The following is a 17,173-nucleotide window of genomic DNA, read 5'->3' on the forward strand; positions in this document are numbered from 1 at the left end:
TTCGAATCTTATTCTGATTATAATATCCACTGACAATTACTAACTGTAACATCTTTGCCCTCATCTAGAGCAATTCTATTACCGCAACTTACTTTTACGTCCTCTTGCCTTACATTAAGTAGGCTTGTCATTTAGCTTTATAATTTATGGTGTGTTAGAAAATACTTTTCGCTGATAAACTCTTTCATATCTTTTCACAAGATTTTCTATTTCCTATACAACCAACACAAGGAGATTTCCTCCTGTTAGTGCATATTTATAATGTAATATACTGTATGTATCAAACAATGACATTGAGCAGTTGTACTATGAAGAAAGAATATTCAAATTACAGGTCAAAACAGAATTTAAAAACTTGCTCTGATACCACTAAAACATGTCACACCCTACCCCTCTGTAAGACATGACATGATCCCGTAGTATACCTAATGAATTATCAAACTTCGTCTACTAATAACCCATTAAATACACTATAAGGGATTTTAAACCTTTTCTTACTTCTTTTTACAGTGGTGAGCACTATTGACAGGTGTTAAAAATTTTCTTAACTGAAGTGAAACCAAATAACACATTTGAAGTATTAACAATTTCTGCAAAAATTTTGGCAAAGTGCCATCTGTATTTTAAATAAAACAGTTCTTCCAAAAACCTGTAAAAAGTACTTCAAATATATAATTCCTCAATCCCAATTCCAATAATTTGTTCAACATAATAAATTTCTCAACATTATCAACTCAGTTCAACAATTAATTTTCTAGTGTTTCCAAAAAACTGAGATAAGATAAATTTATCACAATACTTTTCTGTGCCAAAATAGTTTACAATTTTAGTTTACAATCGCTCAAGACTAAGTACAATATATACATACAAAGGCACATACATTACAACAAAACTACAAAATATGGTATACTCAACATACCCGAAATCTCAACATGTGGTACAAGCGACCTATTCTCGCTTTGTCCGTCATTCACTCTGACAAAGAATGAAAAAGCTATCATTGAGTAAAATTTACTCATCGGTACACAATAACAATTTAAAAGGCGGTATGTAAAACTTTTATTAACAATTTACCATTCAAACAATTTACAATTTTTCAAAGCTCACATAACACAAATTTAATCAAATAATTGAATAACACAGTGTTGCCAATCAATAATACAACATAGGTCATGACACAGACTTTTCCAAACATACCGTGTGTACATCACGACAAGGCACATTCACCCCTCTAATCGAAATCAATGAGGGAGGTAGCTAGCTAGATAATGAGTACTCATCCACACTCACCTCAGACTGGCAAGTCAAAGAGAGAGGAATATAATCACACTCACCCCATAAATGGAGGAGGAACATAGTAACATTGTCATGCCAAGTGTGGATCAAAACAATTCCAAATCACAATATTTCATATAGACCACAAATCACATTTTATCTCAAAATTTCCATTTGCAAAGTAGGCAACACAATAATTTCCAAATAAAATTCCCAAAGCCAAAACAATAAAAAATTATTCATAACTCATTTCTCCAAATAAATTTTCTGGTAAAAGCAGTGAATATAAAAAGTACTGTGCACAGACCTTTGATAAATACCTCTTTGCCCTGACTCAGTGTTCCTTATGCTTCTCAATATCCTTTTCAACTGAAACACACAATTTAAAGTGTTTCAGTACTCAATGAATTTGTTTCTAATAATAAAATCTAATATTTAAATTTTCTTGGTACTATTTCCTTCAATTCATTTCATTAGTCAACCTATAATGTTGACCCTTGATGAACTCTAAGTGAGTCAATTCTAATGTTACCAATATGTCACATTTTATAGCCCTTTAGTGTTGGTATATGTTACCAATTTCATTTCCAAGTGTATTGCATTTTATTGCAATTTACCGGATTTCAGTGTATCATTTTGACCTAACAGGACGACATAGTTTCCTCGGTTTTCGGGTTCCGGTCCAAACTACAAACTTGTAGGCCTATGTCTTATTCCACGCAGGGCAAAATTTCAGGTCATTCTGAGTAGTGTAGACCAAGATATGGTCAATTTACCAATGCTAGATAGAATGCACTAAAATGGTAGGCTTAGGTCATTTTTAGGTCACTTTTGGTTCAACCAGTTTTGGTACTTGAACTTGTGCAAGCTATTGGGCTTGGTTCTGGCCATTTCTGAGCTTTGATGTCTTTATAAGAATTGTAGATATATGTCTAAACTATTCATGGTAAAAATTTCAGGTCATTTGGATGTGTTTTGAGTAAGTTATGGTAAAAAAACTAACTGCTGCCCAAATGGTCAATTTTCAGGCTTTTAAGTCACTAATCCGGATTTGGTCATTTTTCAAGTCACCTTCTAGGCAGAATTTAGGTAAGCTTCCTTCATGAAAGTTGGCACATTTTGTGCCTAGTTTCACCTCCAATTGGTCTCATACCAATTGGAGTCACACACTTAAGGTTCTAAGCTTAAATGTACACTGCCCTGTTAAACATTATTCAACACTTACCAATTACACATCCAATACTTACCAAGTTTACCTTTCATGCCAATTCTGGTTTGCACCATACCATTAACACATTTTGGTTATTTTGTACAGCATGTAACCATTCTCAATATACACACTATAACACAGAATTTTCCAAAGTCCATTTACACAATTTAACCACATGAACATACCCCATTTACATATCCAATTCCAAACAATTATTCACATACACATGCTGCCACCATAAGCAACATAATTCAACAATATTTTATGAACTTAAACACTTCAATCTTCTTCATGAGGCTGCCACAAGTTTACACATACCCATCAACTTCAATTTTCACTTTTTAAGCTTACAAATCAAACTTTACACATGGAATTCAACTTCAATATAATTAAACATTTAAGTCAACATCTAAACAACCATTTACATGCAAGGACAAGCTATTCATGATGAAGTTCCATGGCTGCCAAAATGCTCCATCACCAATAATTCATCAAACCTCAAAAATTCTTCCATAATTCAACTACCCACAACCTTGGTTACACTTTTAATGAAACAAGAATTGAAAATAACTACTTACCTCTTTTGGACTTCTTCAAAACTCCACCAAAAATTATCTTTCTTGCTCCCTTATTGCTGCCCAAGGTGTGTAGGCAAAGATTAATGAAGGAAGTTCAAGAATTTAGCTTGAAATGAAGGTGATCTCAAGCTTGCATGGGTGGTTTCCATGGAGGAAAGTTGGGACACCATTTTCGGCCATGGGAGAGCTTGGTGAGGATGATGAAGTGAGCGGAGGATTCTGCCCTCATTTTAAGTATTAATGTATCCACTTAGTGCTCCACTAAACCTAGATTAATGATATTATAATTTAAGGTTTCAAAAATTACAATTTTAACCTTAATTTCTCTTAATTTACATTTTATCTTTAATTTCATTTTTCACTTGATTTTCCCAAATGTAATACCATTTATTTTTCATTGACATTTAGGTCAAAAGCTAACTCTAGGTGTCAAATGACCACAATGCCCCTATTCGGGTTGCTTTTCGGCTTTTTCGGTAACACCGATTTTTATCGGTTTCTTAATTTTTCATTTTTCTTTGTACTAATTATTTAATTTTTCTTTAACATTTCTAATGCCATTTATTTTTCAATAAATATTTATTTAAGTCCCAAAAATATTTTCTAGGATTCCATGAGGTCCAAGGCTAGTCAACGGCCCACGCCACAACTTCCCAGTGCGGTTATCCATTGGTACGGTTTTGTCCGTTTAGCTTAGTTCCATTTTCTCTCTTCTATTTTTCCTTTATTTTTTTTCTTGTATTTTTCTCTATTGTATTTCACTACCTTATATCTCCACACTAATATTTAATATAATTCCAAGCATCCTAGTTGTCCGGACAAACACTGTCACCGGAACAGTAGAACGCACTATCGAACATAGGGGTGTTACAATTCTCCCCCCCTTAAAATAAATTTCGTCCACAACATTTTACCCAATGGCTGTCTTACAATATTCACACGTTTATTTTCTCCTTTCTGTATGATCGTATAATCTTCTTTCCTCTGAATTTGTGTAAAACTTTAACAATCTAATATAACATTTACTTTATTTATATAGCACTAATCTTCTCTTACAATCGTTCCGTCTAATATTTTGATTCATGTTCCCTTTTTGAAAGACCATTGAGGTCGTGTTAGAATTACTTATCTAATCATAGGTCCTTTGACCATTCTAATCAACAATCTTACTCATTTTCGTAACATTTCTTTGTTATATCTGAACCAACTATTCAAATTTTTACTTCCACAACTCTTTTTGTCTATTAATATTCTAAAATCTACTTCCTTTTGTACTAAACTATAACCTTTCGATATTCTAGCTTTTGAGTTTTAAATCCCTAAGTAGGATTTTCAAACTCATTTCCAACCATAAAATTTTGTCCTGGCATAACTATACCAATACAGATGCTGTTGGCAACTATTCTCATTTTGGTGTACTATCGAGTAGTACGTAGCTCTACACAATAATCTCAAGTCAGTACTGTAATCTACAGCATACAGTATAAACATCAAGAACATTGCACAGTTACTACGATACATCCCAATAGATCAAATTTTCCTATATTTTATCCTTTTCGAATTTACTGATATTCGAATCTTATTCTGATTATAATATCCACTGACAATTACTAACTGTAACATCTTTGCCCTCATCTAGAGCAATTCTATTACCGCAACTTACTTTTACGTCCTCTTGCCTTACATTAAGTAGGCTTGTCATTTAGCTTTATAATTTATGGTGTGTTAGAAAATACTTTTCGCTGATAAACTCTTTCATATTTTTCATTGACATTTAGGTCAAAAGCTAACTCTAGGTGTCAAATGACCACAATGCCCCTATTCGGGTTGCTTTTCGGCTTTTTCGGTAACACCGATTTTTATCGGTTTCTTAATTTTTCATTTTTCTTTGTACTAATTATTTAATTTTTCTTTAACATTTCTAATGCCATTTATTTTTCAATAAATATTTATTTAAGTCCCAAAAATATTTTCTAGGATTCCATGAGGTCCAAGGCTAGTCAACGGCCCACGCCACAACTTCCCAGTGCGGTTATCCATTGGTACGGTTTTGTCCGTTTAGCTTAGTTCCATTTTCTCTCTTCTATTTTTCCTTTATTTTTTTTCTTGTATTTTTCTCTATTGTATTTCACTACCTTATATCTCCACACTAATATTTAATATAATTCCAAGCATCCTAGTTGTCCGGACAAACACTGTCACCGGAACAGTAGAACGCACTATCGAACATAGGGGTGTTACAATTCTCCCCCCCTTAAAATAAATTTCGTCCACAACATTTTACCCAATGGCTGTCTTACAATATTCACACGTTTATTTTCTCCTTTCTGTATGATCGTATAATCTTCTTTCCTCTGAATTTGTGTAAAACTTTAACAATCTAATATAACATTTACTTTATTTATATAGCACTAATCTTCTCTTACAATCGTTCCGTCTAATATTTTGATTCATGTTCCCTTTTTGAAAGACCATTGAGGTCGTGTTAGAATTACTTATCTAATCATAGGTCCTTTGACCATTCTAATCAACAATCTTACTCATTTTCGTAACATTTCTTTGTTATATCTGAACCAACTATTCAAATTTTTACTTCCACAACTCTTTTTGTCTATTAATATTCTAAAATCTACTTCCTTTTGTACTAAACTATAACCTTTCGATATTCTAGCTTTTGAGTTTTAAATCCCTAAGTAGGATTTTCAAACTCATTTCCAACCATAAAATTTTGTCCTGGCATAACTATACCAATACAGATGCTGTTGGCAACTATTCTCATTTTGGTGTACTATCGAGTAGTACGTAGCTCTACACAATAATCTCAAGTCAGTACTGTAATCTACAGCATACAGTATAAACATCAAGAACATTGCACAGTTACTACGATACATCCCAATAGATCAAATTTTCCTATATTTTATCCTTTTCGAATTTACTGATATTCGAATCTTATTCTGATTATAATATCCACTGACAATTACTAATCAGAACATCTTTGCCCTCATCTAGAGCAATTCTATTACCGCAACTTACTTTTACGTCCTCTTGCCTTACATTAAGTAGGCTTGTCATTTAGCTTTATAATTTATGGTGTGTTAGAAAATACTTTTCGCTGATAAACTCTTTCATATCTTTTCACAAGATTTTCTATTTCCTATACAACCAACACAAGGAGATTTCCTCCTGTTAGTGCATATTTATAATGTAATATACTGTATGTATCAAACAATGACATTGAGCAGTTGTACTATGAAGAAAGAATATTCAAATTACAGGTCAAAACAGAATTTAAAAACTTGCTCTGATACCACTAAAACATGTCACACCCTACCCCTCTGTAAGACATGACATGATCCCGTAGTATACCTAATGAATTATCAAACTTCGTCTACTAATAACCCATTAAATACACTATAAGGGATTTTAAACCTTTTCTTACTTCTTTTTACAGTGGTGAGCACTATTGACAGGTGTTAAAAATTTTCTTAACTGAAGTGAAACCAAATAACACATTTGAAGTATTAACAATTTCTGCAAAAATTTTGGCAAAGTGCCATCTGTATTTTAAATAAAACAGTTCTTCCAAAAACCTGTAAAAAGTACTTCAAATATATAATTCCTCAATCCCAATTCCAATAATTTGTTCAACATAATAAATTTCTCAACATTATCAACTCAGTTCAACAATTAATTTTCCAGTGTTTCCAAAAAACTGAGATAAGATAAATTTATCACAATACTTTTCCAGGCCAAAATAGTTTACAATTTTAGTTTACAACTGCTCAAGACTAAGTACAATATATACATACAGTGCACATACATTACAACAAAAACTACAAAATATGGTATACTCAACATACCCGGCGAAATCTCAACATGTGGTACAAGCAGCCTATTCTACTGCTTTGTCCGTCTGTCCACCTGCGACAGCAATGAAAAAGCTATCGCTGAGTAAAATTTACTCACTGGTACACAATAACAATTTAAAATGCGGTATGTAAAACTTTTATTAACAATTTACCATTCAAACAATTTACAATTTTTCAAAGCTCACATAACACAAATTTAATCAAATAATTGAATAACACAGTGTTGCCAATCAATAATACAACATAGGTCATGACACAGACTTTTCCAAACATACCGTGTGTACATCACGACAAGGCACATTCACCCCTCTAATCGAAATCAATGAGGGAGGTAGCTAGCTAGATAATGAGTACTCATCCACACTCACCTCAGACTGGCAAGTCAAAGAGAGAGGAATATAATCACACTCACCCCATAAATGGAGGAGGAACATAGTAACATTGTCATGCCAAGTGTGAATCAAAACAATTCCAAATCACAATATTTCATATAGACCACAAATCACATTTTATCTCAAAATTTCCATTTGCAAAGTAGGCAACACAATAATTTCCAAATAAAATTCCCAAAGCCAAAACAATAAAAAATTATTCATAACTCATTTCTCCAAATAAATTTTCTGGTAAAAGCAGTGAATATAAAAAGTACTGTGCACAGACCTTTGATAAATACCTCTTTGCCCTGACTCAGTGTTCCTTATGCTTCTCAATATCCTTTTCAACTGAAACACACAATTTAAAGTGTTTCAGTACTCAATGAATTTGTTTCTAATAATAAAATCTAATATTTAAATTTTCTTGGTACTATTTCCTTCAATTCATTTCATTAGTCAACCTATAATGTTGACCCTTGATGAACTCTAAGTGAGTCAATTCTAATGTTACCAATATGTCACATTTTATAGCCCTTTAGTGTTGGTATATGTTACCAATTTCATTTCCAAGTGTATTGCATTTTATTGCAATTTACCGGATTTCAGTGTATCATTTTGACCTAACAGGACGACATAGTTTCCTCGGTTTTCGGGTTCCGGTCCAAACTACAAACTTGTAGGCCTATGTCTTATTCCACGCAGGGCAAAATTTCAGGTCATTCTGAGTAGTGTAGACCAAGATATGGTCAATTTACCAATGCTAGATAGAATGCACTAAAATGGTAGGCTTAGGTCATTTTTAGGTCACTTTTGGTTCAACCAGTTTTGGTACTTGAACTTGTGCAAGCTATTGGGCTTGGTTCTGGCCATTTCTGAGCTTTGATGTCTTTATAAGAATTGTAGATATATGTCTAAACTATTCATGGTAAAAATTTCAGGTCATTTGGATGTGTTTTGAGTAAGTTATGGTAAAAAAACTAACTGCTGCCCAAATGGTCAATTTTCAGGCTTTTAAGTCACTAATCCGGATTTGGTCATTTTTCAAGTCACCTTCTAGGCAGAATTTAGGTAAGCTTCCTTCATGAAAGTTGGCACATTTTGTGCCTAGTTTCACCTCCAATTGGTCTCATACCAATTGGAGTCACACACTTAAGGTTCTAAGCTAAAATGTACACTGCCCTGTTACACATTATTCAACACTTACCAATTACACATCCAATACTTACCAAGTTTACCTTTCATGCCAATTCTGATTTGTACCATACCATTAACACACTTTACAACACATTTTGGTCATTTTGAATAGCTTGTAACCATTCTCAATATACACACCATAACACAGAATTTTCTAAAGTTCATTTACACAATTTAACCACATGAACATACCACATTTACATATCCAATTCCAAACAATTATTCACATACACATGCTACCACCATAAGCAACATAATTCAACAATATTTCATGAACTTAAACACTTCAATCTTCTTTATGAGGCTGCCACAAGTTTACACATACCCATTAACTTCCATTTTCACTTTTCAAGCTTACAAATCAAACTTTACACATGGAATTCAACTTCAATACAATTAAACATTTAAATCAACATCCAAACAATCATTTACATGCAAGGACAAGCTGTTCATGATGAAGTTCTATGGCTGCCAAAATGCTCCATCACCAATAATTCATCAAACCTAAAAAATTCTTCCATAATTCAATTATCCACAACCTTGGTTACACTTTTATTGAAACAAGAATTGAAAATAACCACTTACCTCTTTTGGACTTCTTCAAAACTCCACCAAAAATTATCTTTCTTGCTCCCTTATTGCTGCCCAAGGGGTGTAGGCAAAGATTAATGAAGGAAGTTCAAGAATTTAGCTTGAAATAAAGGTGATCTCAAGCTTGCATGGGTGGTTTCCATGGAGGAAAGTTGGGACACCATTTTTGGCCATGGGAGAGCTTGGTAAGGATGATGAAGTGAGTGGAGGATTTTGCCCTCATTTTAAGTATTAATGTATCCACTTAGTGCTCCACTAAACCTAGATTAATGATATTATAATCTAAGGTTTCAAAAATTGTAATTTTAACCTTAATTTATCTTCATTTACATTTTATCTTTAATTCCATTTTTCATTTGATTTTCCCAAATGTAATACAATTTATTTTTCATTGACATTTAGGTCAAAAGCCAACTGTAGGTGTCAAATGACCACAATGCCCCTATTCGGGTTGCTTTTCGACTTTTTCGGTAACACCGATTTTTGTCGGTTTCTTGATTTTTTATTTTTCTTTGTACTAATTATTTAATCTTTCTTTGACATTTCTAATACCATTTATTTTTCAATAAATGTTTATTTAAGTCCCAAAAATATTTTCTAGGGTTTCCCGCGGTACAAGGCTAGTTAACGGCCCACGCCGCAACTTCTCAGTGCGATTATCCATCGGTACGGTTTTGTCTGTTTAGCTTAGATCCATTTTCTCTCTTTTATTTTTCCTTTATTCTTTTTCTTGTATTTTCCTCTATTGTATTTCACTACCTTATATCTCTACACTAATATTTAAATATAATTCCAAGCATCCTAACTGTCCGGACAGACACTGTCACCGGAACAGTAGAACGCATTACCGAATATAAGGGTGTTAGAAATTGCACTACCACTTATGAAACAGGGTACCCCTTATCCACTTTAGGCTTATATATCCATTCTTTATGCACAAATTAGCCACATATTTTCTGCACTGTGTTTGAGTGAGCCCATTGAATTTATAGCCAAATTATCCCATTCCTTGCATTCTTTTAACATGGAGGACAATGTCCAATCTGATTGTGGGGGAGAGGGTAAATTTTCTACAAAAATTATTTTTCCCTTTCATTTACATATAGTGACATACTTATTCATTAATTCATACTTGTACATATTCACATATATACACTGCATATAGCTTCATATACTTAGTTATGCATACTTAGTTGCATATAGGTTCATTATACATTTATACATTCATGCATTTCATTTATTCATTTAAAATTTTTGGATTTTTAAACTAGTCTTTGAATTCCAGAAGCTTCTTATTCAAGCAATCTAACTTGTCTCTAGATGGTTAGTGGAATGAAAGTTTTTAGTTGGATACAAAGTCTTAAGTATTATTCTTTCTCTTACTTAATAGCTGAAAATTAATATATTCATCTAGGTATTCAGATTCAAATTAGTTATTTTGAGTTTTTGAGTGCCTAAATAAGCCTTTAAGAAAGAAAATGGTCATTGTCGTCTCACCATTCCTAGAACAAACATCTTAGATCTTTCAAAGCAAAATTTTTAACTTGCATTTGATAAGAATATGATTTAGGCATTCCTTAATATTTTAAACCTCATATTTAACCTTAACCTACCTTAATTTCATTTCAACCCTTTCAAATCCCCTTGAACCTTAATTCCCTAATTTCTTTGGAACCCAAATCATTTACGTAGCCACAAAATCTAAACACTACCACCTATTTATGAGAATAATATTTTAGAAATTAAGTGCACAAAAAAAAAACTTGGAGGATTGAAACATCTTGAAAAGTGCTAGAGTAATTGTGAAAAGCTGATAAAAAAAAAAAAGAGGGGTCACCAAAATATCCCAAAGGTAATTTTGGGTGTGACATGAAATAGGGACAAGTACAAAATCAAAAGAGTATAAAAAGTAGTCCCTTTATATAATCATTGTGAATTTCTTTCCTCTTGATTTAAAAAAAAAAAAAAAGGAATATTGGATGCACTTTGAGTTTCATGATTAATATTATTCTCATATTTTGTTTTCCTTATTCCCTTTCTTTGTTAACCATAATTTTACCTTATTTGACCCATTACAACCCTTAAAAGACCTAATAATTCTTTGAAAAATGCTTGTTACATTAGTGAAGTTAGATCTTTTATGCTTGCATATGGGTTTGGCAATACAATCCTCCATACATTACTCACCATCTATTTGAGACACATTGGCTATCTATTTCATTTAGGCTTGTTTAGGCACAATTTGTAACAACCCAAAAATTTAATGATAATAATAATAATAATAATAATAATAATAATAAATTAAAAATTAAATTAAACAAAAAAAAATTATTTAAAATTTTTTTAGGAATGAATCTGGACAACATGTCTGTCTAGGTTCATTCCCAGAATTTCAAAAAAAAAAAAAATCAGAAACCAGCATACCCCCCCCCCCCTTAAACTCTCCCTCCCGTCACTCTCCCTCCCCCTCCCTTTTTCTTCCGGCCGGCTGGCGAGGAGTCCCCCCACCCTTGGTGACACCGGCCAACCACCAGCCGGGCGGTAGCACCGCCAGACGCGGCGGTACGAGAAGGAGAACAGAGAGAAAATGTGCGCATAGTGGGCAACGACTTTCCGAGTCGATTCCGGCTTCGTCCGACGTCCGATCGAGGCGATTCAGGTGGGGTTGGAAAGCTTGTTCTGAGAGCTTTCTTTTGATACTAATTTTGCAGCAAATGGAGGTCGGATGAGTGAGATATGGAGGAGAGAAGTTTTGGATTTTTAAGCTTTTTCATCATATCTAGGACGATCTTACCGTTGGATCGATGATCCGAGACCACCTATGGACTGAGGAAGAGGGGAGAAACATGATGGTATGATCAAATACGGCAAATGTCGTCGGCGACAGGCAGCCGGCCACCATGCGCGGTGGTTCCAGCGGTGGCTCCGGTGGGCTTTGGAGATGATTCAACTTCTAGAGGCTCTCTTATAAATTTTTGAAATTTTTGAGACACAGATAAACTTCGGGTAAGACTATTGTCATTATTTCTTTATTTGTGGAGCATAAATACAGTGTTTCTTAAACAGGAAAAATTAGAAAAAAATTTTAAGAAAAATATATGATGAAAGTAAAATTATTTGGAGATATTCTATGGTGTTTGTTAAATTTTTGAGTGATTGTAGAATATTTTTGAAAAATATAGATGGATTTTAGTTAGATTTTTAGCATATGGGCATATAAGATTATTTGAAATTATGATATTTAAATTCTATATGATTGGTTGAAGCTTGAGAATGGAGGTTTAAATATGTGAATATTGAATTGGGTTGAATTAAGAATATGTTAGTTGTTGGAAACTTATGAAATTGAGTAATATTCTTGAATAAAATATTCATGGGTGATTAGAAAATTTTAATTCATTTTGCAATAGCCTTATAATATTATTAAGGACCGCGGGGCAAAATTTTAGAATTTTTAGAGCTTGTTTGAGTGGATTTTTACAAAATGTTAATTATAGAGACTAAAACGTAATTTTTAAGGTTTTGAGTATTACTTGGTTTGGAGGGCCCAGGAGGGACCATATAATGATGATAAGATATGAGTTGAATTTAGAAGTGTTATTTGAGCCTTTTTGCAGGTTGGGTAGGTTCCAGGTATAGGGAAAATTCTGCCAGATTTTCGACATAAATTAGGTTGTTTGTTGCCTCTTTAGAGTTTTATTTTGACTTAGTACTAATAAATTTATAATTTAATTATTAGGTGATCGATGTCAACTATTTTCCTGCATCCAGTAGCCACAATAGTCTTCGGTGTACTGTGAGTAAAATATTAATTTTAATTATAATTTCGATATTATTATATGTTCAAGCATGCCCATGCATCACTTATATGTATATATCTATGTAGTTAAACTCTAGGCACGTTTTATGTTGCATTCACAACTGTTAAAGTGCCATGGATGTTGTTGCGGTAATTTGGAGCAGTGGGTGTGATGTGGTGTTGGTTATGGATAGGACGGGTAGACACGGCTTGAGATCTTCGCTGGGACCCGGTCCTTCGGGGTAGACACAGCTTGAGTTCTTTGCTGGGACCCCGATTTGGTTTATTAAGCAAAAGTCCGGCTTGAATTCTTCGCTGGCACAGGTTGGATTAAAGAGAGCTGTATAGGGGATCAGCTCCCATATATTTATGATTTGACATTACTGGGTGTGTGAGTGCTCTAAATTACCTTTTTGCTATTATGATATGAAAATATTGCCGAAGTTACATTTCACTCTACAGGGTGCATTAGCTTTAGATAGTTATAGAGATTATGGTTAAAATTGATATTTTACTCTCTGAGTCGAACGCTCACTCCTATTCACCATATTTTTCCAGGCTACAGGAGGAGTTCTTTTACAGAGCAACATGCTTTCTTCCTTGCAGGTTTAACGTCGGTTATTTAATTGTTTTATATTTTTTCAAAATTTGAAATCTAGAACTCCGCATGTGTTAGTAATAGTGTGAACCTTGTTAGAAATCGTGTTAATTTAAATTTTTGAGATTAATAAATGAAGATTTGTATGGCATTTAAACAATTTGTAAGTGATGGTAACAGGGTTGAGCGAGGCTCCCCTGACTCTAGTTTTTTATTGTTATCGGGATGGGTTGACCCAAATGAAAATATTTTATTTTATTTTATTTTATTTACATGTTGGGCCTAAGTTTTTAGGCCTTGGTTATGGATTTGAGAATAGTAAGGCTTACTACGAGCCTCGGGGGCTTTATGTCGGCCTAGGTCCTAGTGCCGGTCCGGCCCATAGGTTGGGTCGTGACACAATTTACTCTTATAACTTGTTGGTATTTGTTGCTTGGGTTGATTGGTTAATTCTTAGCTATTCTGTAATTGTTGAGAGTGATTGCTTCACTCTTTGTGCTTTGCTGGTGGGAATTTGGAATGTTGGTGGCTAGAGGTAAGTTGGTGGTTTGTATTAGTGATTTTTGTATTTTCAAAGACTGATTCTATTCCCTTCTAAATGAGTTTTAATGAAATTTTGCTTGGAGACAAGCAAGAGTTTGAGTGTGGGAGAATTTGATGCATGTATTTTATATCATCATTTAGGTATAATTTTTACACATAATTTATCCTTGTTTATAGCTATTACTATAGATATTAGCATATATTTAGTCAATTTTGTCTTTTTACACTTCTTAGTTTAATTTTTGAAATTTATTTATTTTATAGGTTAAATTTAGAGAATTTTGGTGTATTTTGATCAGAGCAGCCATTTGGAAGAAATTAGAGTTGAATTGCAAAATTTTGAAGTTGAGTTAAAGAAACAGAAAGTTGCAAAACCTATGACACAACTTGTGTCACAGGTTGTATCGTTGTCAGATATGAAGTTTTTCTTGGGCAAAAAGTTACACAACTTGCGACACAAGGCACAACACAATCGATTCAGCTTATGTCATTTTAATGAAAATGGCTGACGTGGCACTTTCGTCCTTCTGATTTAATACATCGCTTTCTCCAGAATATTCTGCCTTTTAACCCATTCTAGGGGAGACCTCTGAACCATATAAAAACTTTTTTTTTTCTCTTTCTTTCCACAAGAAGAAAAAGAAGGAGATTTTTGCAAGAGAGAGAGAGGAGGAGGAGGAGCACGTAAGATCATTTTGCAGCAGGAGCAGAGGACGTTTTCTACAACACTCCAGCAGCAGATTCTTCATCATTTTACTAGGTTTTTCTATCCCTTAGCTTAGATTTTCATTATTTCTTCATTTTTACACTTGGGATTGTCTTCAAACCATGATTTGTGAGTAGATCTTTAAGATTCTAGAGATAGGTTTGTAAATATTGCTTTGTATTGTGATTTTTGAATTGATTTAGTCATTTAAATGAGATTTGCTGTATTTTGATTTATTGCTTGTGAACTTGTTGACTTACTTAATGAATGGACCCTCATTAAGTTAAGTTTTAATCATTGATAGATGGACTGAAAAGTGAATGTTTGAAATAGATAATCTTGGAATAAACTTAATTTTCTTGGTGTTAGTAAGCTAAGGGGATTAAGATGACTTTTAAAATGAATTAGAGCTTTAATTGGATTTTTATCAGGTTTGAAATACCGTGAAAACAAGGTATGATTTGATGAATACCAACTTTTAAATGCTTTAAAAAGGTTTCAAAGAACTAAAAATTGATTTTCCTCAAAATTGTAATTCTCATGTGTTTGGCTCAATTGGGGATAAACCACATGCAAACAATATTGAAAACCCTATCTCTAGAATCACTTTAATTTTTATTGAATTTAGATTTAATTCCTTTCAATTTTATAATTAGCAATTTCAATTTAAATTTTGGTAATCTAGTTTAATTAATTTAATTAATTGTTTGATTTAGCTTAAATTCCTCAAATACCAATTTTAATTTTAAATTTTATTACCAATATATTTAAATTTTAGCATTCTAATTAGCTTATCATTTTATTTTCAATTTAAGCACAATTCTCTGTGGGAACAATATTATTTTTTAAACCATACTACTGTGATCCGTGCACTTGCAGAAGCTATTTCACAGCGTCCATTGCCTTTGTCTTCTAAAACTGAAGCAATAGCTTCGCCGCTCATCTACCTTGACCTCTCAAGAAACCAATTTTCTGGAGTAAATCCTGATCGTTGGATTCCATGAAAGATCTGTTGTTTTTGAATTTGGCTAATAACAATTTGATTGGGAAAATTTCACCCTCTATAGGATCACTATTGAAGCTTGAAACACTAAATTTAGGAAACAATGTGTTATCGGGACCATTACCTTTGTCTTTATTGGAATTGCACTAGATTGAGATTCCTTGACCTAGGCGGTAACAAATTGTTCGGAAATGTACCCACTTGGATCGGAGAAAGCCTAACCTCTTTGCAATATCTGAGCCTACATTACAATCAGTTCTATGGAAGCATCCCCTCTCAAGTGTGTCAATTAAAGCATGTTCAAATCTTGGACCTTTCTGTAAATAATATCAATGGAACCATACCACCCTGCCTCAAGAATTTAAGTGCCATGGTTAATGGGAATTCAAATAAAACAATCGATCATAAAAATGTAAGGAGAAGAGGATATGGTTTTACACAGACGTATCATTATATTGACAGAGGATTGGTTCCTTGGAAGGGAATGAATTATATGTGTGACAAAAATCTTGGACGATTTAGGATAATTGACCTTTCAAGCAACAAAATAGGGGGACAGATTCCATGGGAAATATCATGCCTCTCACAACTTAATCAATTGAACTTGTCCAATAACAAGTTGATTGGTGCAATCCCTGGGAAGATTGGTTTTTGGAAGATATTGGAATCACTTGATCTGTCTCAAAATCAGCTATCAAGCAGACTTCCTGCTAGCATGGCTGATTTAAATCTTCTTAACAGCTTGAACTTGTCATATAATAATTTGTCTGGGAGGATTCCATCAAGTACTCAGCTTCAGAGATTCAGTGCGTCTTCATTCTCTAATAATCTTGCACTTTGTGGGTTGCCTCTTCAACAAAACTGCTTGGGAGATGATATTCAAGTTTCACTGCCCTACCTTGATGGCCCATACAATCAAGAACACACAGACGAACTCTGGAAATGGTTTGATGCTGGTGTGGGTCTCGGATTCACTGTAGGCTTCTGGGGAGTATCGAGCACTTTACTGTTAAGGCTTTCTTGTAGACATGCCTTTTTCCAACTCTTGGACAAATTGGGAGATTGGGTTTACTTGAGAACAGCAGTGTACAAGAGAAGATTGCAGCAGAAATTTCGTAGCTAGGATTCATCCCTTCTTCTGAAATGGTTGCCAAGGTAACGTCCTTATGATTCTTTCCTGTTTTAATTTGACTAGCAATTAATCCTTTGTATGGTAGGGGACAAAGTAGAAGCTGTTTCAGTTGTTTTGGGAATAGAAAATACAAGTACTGAAACATTGACAAATAATTTATATTTTATGTACTAATTATCTATCTCCTTTATTTTTCTTCCTTGTTCCTTTTTCCTCTACTCCCCTGTTTTCTGATATTAGGACCTGCTGCTGCCACCGCTGTTGTTTCTGGAAAAAAATTAGTTTGTTTTTCCTATGGCGA

General features: G+C 33.6%; 1 pseudogene; it reads left to right on the plus strand.

Annotated features, from left to right (window-relative positions):
- The window catches only part of LOC110658343 (receptor-like protein EIX2), a 42,154-nt pseudogene extending 25,291 nt beyond the window's left edge, over nt 1-16,863 (plus strand).
- Nucleotides 16,864-17,173: the final 310 nt, after the last annotated feature.

This window comes from Hevea brasiliensis, chromosome 12 (genome assembly GCF_030052815.1).
Source record: "Hevea brasiliensis isolate MT/VB/25A 57/8 chromosome 12, ASM3005281v1, whole genome shotgun sequence".
Lineage (NCBI taxonomy): Eukaryota > Viridiplantae > Streptophyta > Magnoliopsida > Malpighiales > Euphorbiaceae > Hevea > Hevea brasiliensis.